General features: G+C 38.7%; 2 protein-coding genes across 2 annotated transcripts in view; one reads left to right on the plus strand and one right to left on the minus strand.

Moving 5' to 3' along the window:
- znf710b (zinc finger protein 710b) overlaps nucleotides 1-4,596 on the minus strand; it is a 34,182-nt gene extending 29,586 nt beyond the window's left edge. Inside the window, exon 1 of the mRNA XM_072913378.1 lies at nucleotides 4,176-4,596. The gene's annotated coding sequence lies outside the window, so the exon portion shown is untranslated. The remainder of the gene's footprint in view (nucleotides 1-4,175) is intronic.
- Nucleotides 3,891-11,698, plus strand: part of LOC133608846 (semaphorin-4B-like) — a 173,494-nt gene continuing 165,686 nt past the window's right edge. Inside the window, exon 1 of the mRNA XM_061964431.2 lies at nucleotides 3,891-4,100. The gene's annotated coding sequence lies outside the window, so the exon portion shown is untranslated. The remainder of the gene's footprint in view (nucleotides 4,101-11,698) is intronic.

Consider the following 11,698-nt stretch of genomic DNA (forward strand, 5'->3'; position numbering starts at 1 on the left):
GTTACAGAATATTTCGTTTTGCACTTTTTGTATTGGATGTTTATCTTTATTTTTGCACATTTTAGCAAATAAGCAATACTTTTACTTTTGTTGAAATGTTTACACTGTTGTTACAGAATATTTCCGTTTTGCACTTTTTTGAATTGGATGTTTATCTTTATTTTTGCACATTTTAAAGCAAAATAAGCAATACTTTTACTTTTGAAATGCTTATACTATTGCAGAATATTAAGATTTGCACCGGATGTTTACTTTTATATTTGCACATTAAAAGCAAATAAGCTACTTTTAATTTTGTTAAATGTTTACATTGTTACAGAATATTTTGTCATGTTGTTGTCAATGTTGACTGAGTGGCCATACTTTTTTTTTTGTAAATAAAAGCCATGCCTTTTGAAAAAACTGGCCTACATTTATTTTTTCATCTTCATTTTAAATAAAAAAAATAATCGGTAAAAGGAAAAATAATCTATAGATTAATCGAAAAAATAATCTATAGATTAACCGATGAATCGAAAAAATAATCTATAGATTAATCGATAGAAAAATAATCGTTAGCTGCAGCCTTAATATATATATATATATATATATATATATATATATGATATGTGTGTGTATGTTACTCATCAGTTACTCAGTACTTGAGTAGTTTTTCACAACATACTTTTTACTTTTACTCAAGTAAATATTTGGGTGACTACTCCTTACTTTTACTTGAGTAATAAATCTCTAAAGTAACAGCTACTTTTACTTGAGTACAATTTCTGGCTACTCTACCCACCTCTGGACGTATGTAAGAAGGTGCGCTTGTTCTAAGTCTCTGTGAGAAGGAGAGACAGGAAAGAGTGAGAAACGCATGCAGTTTAATTCCCCGGAGCTAAAAGCAACTGTGTGAGAACGTATATTCGAATATCACGATATCGTCATGTTCTATATCGCACAGAGACAAACCCGCGATATATCGAGTATATCGATATGTACATTAAATGTTGATTGAACAATGAAAAAGTACACGCACAGTTCCATTGAACAGTACCTATGTAACACAGCTATATGTGGCAGGAGGTCCAAGTGTGTAGTGTGCTTTGAGCATCCACAGCAGTGTTCATTTTACATCGAGAAAACAATAATGTATGGATTTAACATGTTCCACATCGTAATATGTGTACACCTAGGAGAAAGTGAAGAGGACACATTTTATATTTGGTGCTATATGATGCCATCCGCAGGCGAGATATTAGGACAGCTACACAGCTACGTACAAAACCCAAAACCAGTGAAGTTGGAACGTTGTGTAATTCGTAATTAAAAACAGAATACAATGATTTGTAAATCATTTTCAACTTATATTCAATTGAATACACTGCAAAGACAAAATATTTAATGTTCGAACTGAGAAACATTTGTTTTTGCAAATAATCATTAACTTAGAATTTAATGGCAGCAAGACAATGCAGAAAAGTTGGCACAGGGGCATTTTTACCACTGTGTTACATGGCCTTTCCTTTTAACAACACTCAGTAAACGTTTGGGAACTGAGGAGACCAATTTTTGAAGCTTTTCAGGTGGAATCATTTCCCATTCTTGCTTGATGTACAGCTTAAGTTGTTGAACAGTCCGTTGGCGTATTTTACGCTTCATAATGCACCACACATTTTCAATGGTAGACAGGTCTGGACTAAAGGCAGTCCAGTCTAGAACCGGCACTCTTTTACTATGAAGCCACGCTGTTGTAACACGTGGCTTGGCATTTTCTTGCTGAAATAAACAGGGGCGTCCATGATAACGTTGCTTGGATGGCAACATATGTTGCTCAAAACCCTGTATATACCTTTCAGCATTAATGGTGCCTTCACAGATGTGTAAGTTACCCATGCCTTGGGCACTAATACACCCCCATACCATCACAGATGCTGGCTTTTGAACTTTGTGCCTATAACAATCCGGGTGGTTCTTTTCCTCTTTGGTCCGGAGGACATGACGTCCACAGTTTCCGAAAACAATTTGAAACGTGGACTCGTCAGACCACTTTGCATCAGTCCATCTTAGATGAGCTTACGCCCAGGAAAGACGGCAGAGTTTCTGGGTGTTGTTGATAAATGGCTTTCGCTTTGCATAGTAGAGTTTTAACTTGCACTGACTGATGTAGCGGCGAACTGTAGTTACTGACAGAGGTTTTCTGAAGTGTTCCTGAGCCCATGTGGTGATATCCTTTACATACTGATGTCGCTTTGTGATGCAGTACCGCCTGAGAGATCGAAGGTCTGTAATATCATTGCTTACGTGCAGTGATTTCTCCAGATTCTCTGAAACTTTTGAGGATATTACAGACTGTAGATGGTGAAATCCCTAAATTCCTTGCAATAGCTCGTTGACAAATGTTGTTCTTAAACTGTTCCAGTTTGCTCAAGCGTTTGTTCAGAAAGTGGTGACCCTTGCCCCATCCTTGTTTGTGAATGACTCAACATTTCATGGAAGCTGCTTTTATACCCAATCATGGCACCCACCTGTTCCCAATTAGCCTGTTCACCTGTGGGATGTTTCAAAAAAGTGGTTGATGAGCATTCCTCAACTTTCTCAATCTTTTGTACCACTTGTGCCAGCTTCTTTGAAACATGTTGCAGGCATCATATTCCAAATGAGCTAATATTTGCCAAAAAATTATGTTTTCCAGTTCTAACGTTAAGTATCTTGTCTTTGCAGTCCATTCAATTGAATATTGGTTGAATAGGATTTGCAAATCATTGTATTTTGTTTTTATTTACGATTTACACAACGTGCCAACTTCACTGGTTTTGGGGTTTGTATATTTGCTGCGTTCATAAATTACGATGAAGACATGCATCATAACTCCGTTTCACAACACACATACACACCTGCTTTGCCAACAACATAGCCTGGAAAAATATAAAAAGTTCCCAAAATATATTTTATGGCATTGACCATTGTATTCATCATACGTTATTCCTGATCATGAGATAATGCTACTTTTGTGTTAATCAAATCCTTGGCAGGTGGATTAAATACAAATAAGGTGTTTTCAAATAATCTTTGAAAAGGCTTCATCTTTTATACTTTATATTTTAGTCAACTAAATTTACTGTAATGTTAGCTAACTAAAAGCTGCTAAAAAGCAGGGGCGGCATGGCGTGGTGGGTAGAGCAGCCGTGCCAGAAACTTCCTTCAGTCTACCCCAGGGCAGCTGTGGCTACAAATGTAGCTTACCACCACCACCCGGTGTGAATGAATGATGGGTTCTCACTTCTCTGTGAAGCGCTTTGAGTGTGTAGAAAAGTGCTATATAATTCTAATCCTTTATTATTATTATTATTATTATTATCATCATTATTATTAAAATGTTTAGTAATTCCATTGTCTAAAACTAAAAAAACGAAATCAATTTAGAAGAGATATTTTATCAAAAGACTAAATTAAAAACTGCTGCCAAATGTAACACTGATTCACAGCTGGAAATGACCAAAATAAACACACATGCTAACATTAGCTTGCGATATAGCTTTGGACACTGCATTATACTCCACAGTCGCTACTTTGCCCTCAGTCTGCTCCATTGTTGTTGTGAGTTAGCATGTCTGACTGATGCATTCAGTGTTGCATGGTTTGCACAGCAGTGCAATTTGGAAATAACGTGCATAAATATTGGTGTCTAGTGTTACTTATAATACCGTTTTTCCAGGAAGTATGTCCCCGAAGTGTCAAAGTCAATTGTCAAGTACACAAGAAAATGTATTCTACCGCGCCAGTGACAAGTCATAGATTGCAATGACAACGGCACAGTTACAATCAACTAATTTAAAAAAAAATGAATGTATGAATAAGAACTTAATAGAGGACGGGCCTTTGTGCCTGGCATCTCCGTGTAGGGATGGGCAGAGCCGGGCTAGTGTGGCCTGGTCGACCGGGTTGCGGCTGGCTTGTCGTCCACCCGGTCCCTGCCTCTACTGACGCCATCATCAATGGCATGGCCGAACGTCAAATAAACAAACAAAACAAAGCAGGCGACATTTTCGCGATAGTTGCAAACCTTCATGGAACATAAACGGTGGAAGAAGATGCCAGCTAACCCCTGGGGTTAGAACGTAAGTATGGAGCGAACTCTTGTAACCTAGCATAACATTAGCACGAATGTCAGATAGATTGTAAACATGGCTCACCTGGTTCCAAAACGGGTTTATGGTGGCGACGAGACGAAATATGGAGAAGCGGTTGGAAACGACGGCAGCCGTTGTGTGACGGCAGGATGGAGGAAGGGGGGAGAGGCGCTGACGCGAATGAATAGCGAGCTCCTCCTCAAAACATGCTAGCCGCCATTTTTCAAACGCGCTGTCACTATATCATAACTACAACATAATACTCTATTTACCATTAATATGGGATTTTAAACAGTTTAACTATGGCTTCGTTTTTAGTGTTTAATAAATGTTAAATTGTTGGTGACGTTTACCATTTGGACGTCTCGCTCCAATAGGTGGCGCCATTTTGCTATTGTGGCCTTTGGTTTTATCGATTACCTTTACGTACATCAACAGAAACCAGAATATTCTACTACGAGTCCATCCATCCATCCATTTTCTACCGCTTATTCCCTTCGGGGTCGCGGGGGGCGCTGGAGCCTATCTCAGCTACAATCGGGCGGAAGGCGGAGTACACCCTGGACAAGTCGCCACCTCATCGCAGGGCCAACACAGATATACAGACAACATTCACACTCACATTCACACACTAGGGCCAATTTAGTGTTGCCAATCAACCTATCCCCAGGTGCATGTCTTTGGAGGTGGGAGGAAGCCGGAGTACCCGGAGGGAGCCCACGCAGTCACGGGGAGAACATGCAAACTCCACACAGAAAGATCCCGAGCCCGGGATTGAACCCAGGACTACTCAGGAACTTCGTATTGTGAGGCAGACGCACTAACCCCTCCTCCACCGTGCTGCCCCTACTACGAGTCACTTGAAAAAATTAAAACGCTCAGTGTATAACTTTTGTTTAATGTGAACACGCTGGCTTCCATTTTTTAATATGTTTTGTTTAGCCACTCAGGCAAATCATATAGTTGATGTATATCAAACCTGGGCAAATTAAGGCCCGGGGGCAACATGCGGCCCGTTAAGCTTTTCAACCTGGCCCGCCGGGCATTCCCCAATAATTTTTTTAGATCTTTAAGATGGAAAGTGTAGCTGCCATTATGATGTGCAGTGATGTTTTCCAAATGACCGTAAGTCTTTAACCATACAAAGTATTTCAATGGTTGGAATCTGCGTTTTTGCTCTATATACTAGTTACTATGGCAATTTTATTAGTTACTATGGTAATCTACGTCACAGCAGCTCAGACGAGGCACCAAGCAGTGTGGGTGGGGAGCGTTTCCACAGAGTGTTTCCAGAGCGGCCAGCCTGAAATGCGGGTGTCAGGGACAGATGCGGAAGGAGATTTTTACAACAAAGTTCTAAAGCTTAGTGATATATCACATATATCAGATTGTAGGTGTGGTTCTTTTTACCCTTCGCGGTCATATTTCGCTGTTTGTTGCATTTTTGTTGCGTTTCGCTTGATTGTAAAATATGTCAATCGAGAGGGGGTGTAACGTTCTTATGTTGTCAATATCCAGTGTTTTACCGTTCGTAGAAAAGTGTAAAATTCCATAAAAACTTTTAAGGCGGTCTGTCATAACGTTTTTAGCATTCAGTCAGACATTATTGTGAGGTTTTGTATTAGTGTTCCACATTTTTTTCTCTAAATTTGGCCCCCGAGTCAAAATAATTGCCCAGGCCTGATGTATAACAATGGATGGTCGTCCGTAGATGCTCATATCTGCTGTACAGATTTGCTTTACAAAATATAAGTGTGGGATATTTCTCTTGTTGCACTATTTGTATTTGACTTTATTAAATTGATATATTTAGTGTTTGGAGCAGGAGGGGATAAAAAGTGAAGCGTGAAGTAAATTATATTTATATAGCACTTTTCTCTAGAGACTCAAAGCACTTTACATAGTGACTAGGATGGCAGAAGCAGGGATCGAACCCCGAACCCTCAAGTTGCTGGCACGGCTGCTATACCAACCGAGCTATGCCAACCGGAAGAAGGAAAAAAAAGACAGATGGGGAAACTGGGGGGACAAAAGGGGAACATGACAGAGAGAGACAAAAACAACAGAACCACATCAGCAAATAGGATATATACGAATATGGTACCAAAAATCATAAAGAAGACCCAGTTAGTCGAGCACATGACAATGAACATTATTGAACTATAAATGGAAAAATATCAATAGAAATAACACTATTGATAATGACAAATGATAATTACCTTTATCATTAACATTACAATTTCTTCAAATGCAACAATACATAAATGTAAGAAATACTTGAATTACAAAAGAAAGCAGATAAAGAGGGAGGGGAGAGTAGCAGACTATATTAACCTTTTACATTGTTGTGGTAATTTTAGGTTAAGCTTTAGCAGTGTGCCGTGTTTTAACCAGGTTTCCCCCGAGGGGAGGCATTACATTAATATTTGTTTAATAAAGCGTGATTGTATGCATAAGCGTGTGTATGTAAATGTGCATTGTACGTGCGTTTGTATGTATGTACATTTGTATGTACAATATATTTGTCTCCCAGTATGTGCGGGAGCCAAAGCACAACCCCCCAGCCACGTGAGCTTCCAAAATACATTGTTTTTGTATAAGTATTTTAACTTGTGTTTTCAACTTGTCAGAATGATGGTATAGTAAACAAATAACTTTTTTGATACTTAAAAGTTAACTGTAATCATCTTAATTGTAACAGGCAAACTGGCTAAACGTTCAGGTAAGATTTAGTATAATAATATTGCTAGGCAGCAAATTATATAACCATCTTGTTAACTTGTGAGACACAAGTTTTATTGTTGTTAAAGTTTATTTCAAACAAGTAAACAATAAACATATTTCCATTTTCTCATTACAACATGTCTGAAAAGGAGTAGGAAGAAGCAGATCTTGTTTAATCCACGTCATAGCAAATACTAAAACGTTTATTCTCTTCCTGTTTGTCACGACCTGGAGTAGAACCCCAAAGCAGAGAAGAAAGAATGAAAATAACAAAAAGAAGAAAAAAAAAACCTGAAAACGCACACAAAAGGTGTGAAAAAACAGAGGTTGCACACGAAAGGTGTGGAAAGGAATAAGTAAACACTACATGGCAACAGAGCCACAGGAACAAGGAGCATAAGTGGAGCCAGAGTAGAGGTAATGAACACAACTAGAAGGGTGAAGCATCAGGAATAAACTGGCGCAGAGTGAATGGACTGAAGAGCTTAAGTAGTCAGGCAGGAAATGGGTATCAGGTGTGCGCAAAGGTAGCTCCCGGTAGCACAAAAACCTACACCACAAAGCAGACAGGCGGCAGCAGAGCTACCAGATCATGACACTGTTATCAATTTGTATCACAATTTAAAAAAATTAATAATAAATACAACAGTTAAGTTAGTACGTAAGTAAGTTCTGATTCACATAATGAGATGACTAAAATGAACCCTATCTTCAATAATGTTAAACATTTTTATCAGGATTCTTCTTCTTTGTACTATATTCTCAGCAGGCACCAGACATTAAAACAAAGTTGAGACCTTGTTGAATTAGGTCCTGACATTGAGCAACTCAAACATAACATTGAAACAACATGCTTTTTGACGACGTTTAATCAATGTTGGGTTCTAATGTTTATTTGGCCTTTGAAATTTGGTAATTTCCCAACCAATATTCTACAACACAAATACAAAGTTGAAACAACATGCTTTTTGACTGTATTTATTCAATGTCAGTTTGTGACATTGATTTGACCATTGAAATTTGGTCATTTCCCAACCAACAACTTGGATCCAATGTTGGACATTAACGTCTCAATTTACAAATACAACTATTTTGCAACATTGTTTCAAATTCAGTTTTAAAAGATATGTACAGGTATGTATAATCAATGTTGTATAACTGTCTTGGGCCTGCTGCGGTAGTACTTTGTTTGACTTATTTGCTTAATCCATTCCATAATTTAATTCCACTTACTTCTATACTAAAGGTCTTAAGTGTTGTACGTATATCTAACTTTTAAATTAGATTTTTCCCTAAGGTTATATTTCTCCTCTTTTGATGAGAAGAATTGTGCATCATTGGACTTGGGTAGAGTAGTTTGCCATACTTGTTATCAATATATTCAAATATATTAATATAAAATTATATAGTAAATAGGTGATTATATTGTTACGTACCTATCGACAGTTTTGGCCACCAAACTCTAACTTGCTAAGTAGTTAATTGCTGTGACGATGACTACCGGTACTACATATTTTTAAATAGTATACTAGATGTAATATGACTGATATATCAGTTTACCAATCTGTTGATCTACCGACCTACATACTCTTTTCATCTACAACCAAAATATAAATGCAATGCTTTTGTTTTTTCCCTCTATTTTTCATGAGCTGAACTCAAATATATAAAACTTTTTTTTAAGTACACATAGGTCCATTTCTCTCAAATATTTTTACCAAATCAGTTTAAAGGGGAAATGCACTTTTTTTCTTTTTTTTTTTTGCCTATCATTCACAAATACTATGTAAGACAAGAACACTTACGTTTTTCTTAGTTTTTATGCATTCTAAGTCGTAAAATACAGCCAGTATGATGTGTGCTGCTAATGGGAGTTCACGATTCCAAAAAAAACACCAACAATAATACTCCATTTACATCTGGTGATTGGAATATTATCAATATTGTTATCATAAGCGCTTTTGCAGATAAACAATTTTTAGCGGCACCGTGATCACAGAGAGCTGACTAGCTTATGCTGCTATATTAACGTAATAAGCCAGTGAGCTGGGGCATTGCCTCTGAGCTGGTAAAAGTTAATTCTAGATTATAAATCATTCCTCTTACCTGGATAGTTGAAGGTTATTGCCATAAACTGATAAATTGGTCACCTTTGACAGTCAACTTATACCCTGAGATGTCGAGAAAGACACGAAAAGACACTCATTTGTTAAGATTATAATGAATTCTTCATCTAAACAGGAAGATATGAACATATAGTCGGCATACTTGTAAGAGCAGACATTGTACAGTAAGTGATTGTTTTGTTATGTTTGAAGTTTGTATATCTTGGTCAAAAAAATTAGGAAATATTTGGTTTAAAATCTTTAAAATCTATACATGCTGGAATATGAAAAAGGAAAGGAAAGACTTTGACTCTTTTTGGATTACTCAGTTTATTATTACAACCTAGGAGAGCTACTTGCGGTAGCAGCCACGTGACACAAAGTCAGGCCATTCCTCCATCTTCTCCGGTGCCATTAATGTGCCGCAACCACTGGCTGTTGCAGCTTTCAGCATGAGTGGCCAAGCTGTGCTCGAGTCACAAGAACATACAGTATTATGACAGCAATAGGTGGCAAAATGCATGCCAAGATAAATTAATAGATGTCCTCACAAATAATACATACATTGAATGCATTGGCGAAAAAGTGAAATTTGTGTTCTTGGCTTGATTTTTTTACATTGTTGAAATCAAATGTTCGCAAAGCCCGAACAAACACCTCTGTGTGTCGCCAAAGTATCCACAGCAAGTAGAAATGTGCGTACATCAGCCATGAAGTTGGTGTGAGCTACCGCACATTTCCACATTCAGTTCACTCTTGATCTTAACTTTGCCGTGAAAAAGGGCGTCCGCCAGGCCTTTGTGCGTACGCACGCTTAATACATGAGGTCCCAGATCTCTGTAACATGGAGCTGTGTATTGTCATGAGTTGGTGTTTGTGGATAAGTGGCACGACGAGCATGCAGATGAGTTTTCTTGAGACGGTTTCTGACAGTTTGTGCACAAATTATTTGGTTATGCAGCAGTTTTCAGGGTTGCTAGTCTCAAACAGTCTTGGAGGTGGAAGTACAGTGCTGGTGTTGTTACACGTGGTCTGCAGTGTACATCCATCCATTTTCTACCGCTTGTCCCTCTCGGGGTCGCTGGGGTGGCTGGAGACTATCCCAGCTGCATTTGGGCGGAAGGCGCTGTACACCCTGTACAAGTTTCCACCTTGTTGCATGGCCAACACAGATAGACAGACAACATTCACACTCACATTCACACACTAGGGTCAATTTAGTGTTGCCAATCAACCTATCCCCAGGTGCTTGTCTTTGGTGGTGGGAGGAAGCGCGAGTACCAGGAGGGAACCCGCACAGTCACGGGGAGAACATGCAATCTCCGCACAGAAAGACCCCAAGCCCGAGGGATTGAACCCAGGACCTTCTTATTGTGAGGCACCAGCACTAACCCTTATACCACCGTGCAGTACAGCCAAATTCCCTGAAATAGGTTATGGTAGAGAAATCGTTCTACTGATAGGGAACAGTTCTGGTGGAGATTCCTGCAGTCAGCATGTCTCTCGGATGCTCTCTCTACCGCAAAAGAGAAGCGCTCATTAACATAGATTTGATCTGATTTGTGTACATAAAAAAGTTTTAGATCTTTGAGCCCCAGTGTTTGAACATAAATGTGAATGGTTGTCTGTCTGTGTTGGCCTTGCGATGACATGGCGACTTGTCCAGGGTGTACCCTACCTTCCGTCTATGTGCGGCTGGGATAAGCTCCAGCCCCTCCGCCGCGACCCCAAAAGGGACAAGTGGTAGGAAATGGATTGATAGATGGCGTTCCGCTCATGAAAGATTGAAGCAAAACAAAAGTGTTGTATTTACAGTACCGTACATATTTATTACATTCTTTGAATGTAAACATGGACAGTGGATGTAGGTAATTGGCCACAATCTGACACTAGAGGTCGCTAAAGCTCCACATTTAGATTTTCTCAGCTGACTCTAATGCATTACTGTATATGTAATTTTTGAGGTACTTTCACCAAAACTGCATAAATATGAGGTATGACATTTGAATTCAACAATGACATAACAGACTAAATGTCATCTAATCTAAATAGGCCTGATTTTAATGGATTTCGGCTATTGCAGCTGTGCAATATATTGACTTCACTCCCTGACACAGGTTCAAGCCCTTGCAGGGCGGGCCACATGTTACATACATTTTCTTTGAATTTTTGTACTTTTCCATAAAAAAAATCTAACCTTAACTATCTGTTTTTATAGCTAATCTCCACACTTTTTTTTTTTTCAGATTCTTTTTTTAAAGATCATCTCCACACTAATCCACTTTCCTTCACTTCAGTGACACTCTACCAGTAAACTTTAGAGTGGCCATCCATCCCATAATAATAGGTGCACTATACTCTACCTACACACCAAAGCACTGTGCAGTTAACATCTGGTTCTGAAAAGGATGAGAAAAACGTTGCGTAACTGCAAATGAGAAACAGACATAGTGTGAGGGGAAAGAGGGAGGATTAGCAGAAGCAGCAGCAGCAGCGGGCCCCTCAGCTTGCACAGACCTGTTGTGTCATCGAGTTTGTTTTTCTTTAAAAAGAAAGAAAAAGCACACATATCAAAATGGTCCAAGTACGTGCACGTGCACGCCTAGCATACTTCTAATAACACCTTCTACTATGAAAATTTGCTCTTATATGCTTATGATGCCTGACTTTTTCCTAATAGCAAGTATAGCTAGCAACCGGAGCTCGCTTCAGGATGCTACATGGATATAAAAAAGCAAATATTGCTTAAAAAATAGT

This window comes from Nerophis lumbriciformis, linkage group LG06 (assembly GCF_033978685.3).
Source record: "Nerophis lumbriciformis linkage group LG06, RoL_Nlum_v2.1, whole genome shotgun sequence".
In the NCBI taxonomy this organism is placed as follows: domain Eukaryota; kingdom Metazoa; phylum Chordata; class Actinopteri; order Syngnathiformes; family Syngnathidae; genus Nerophis; species Nerophis lumbriciformis.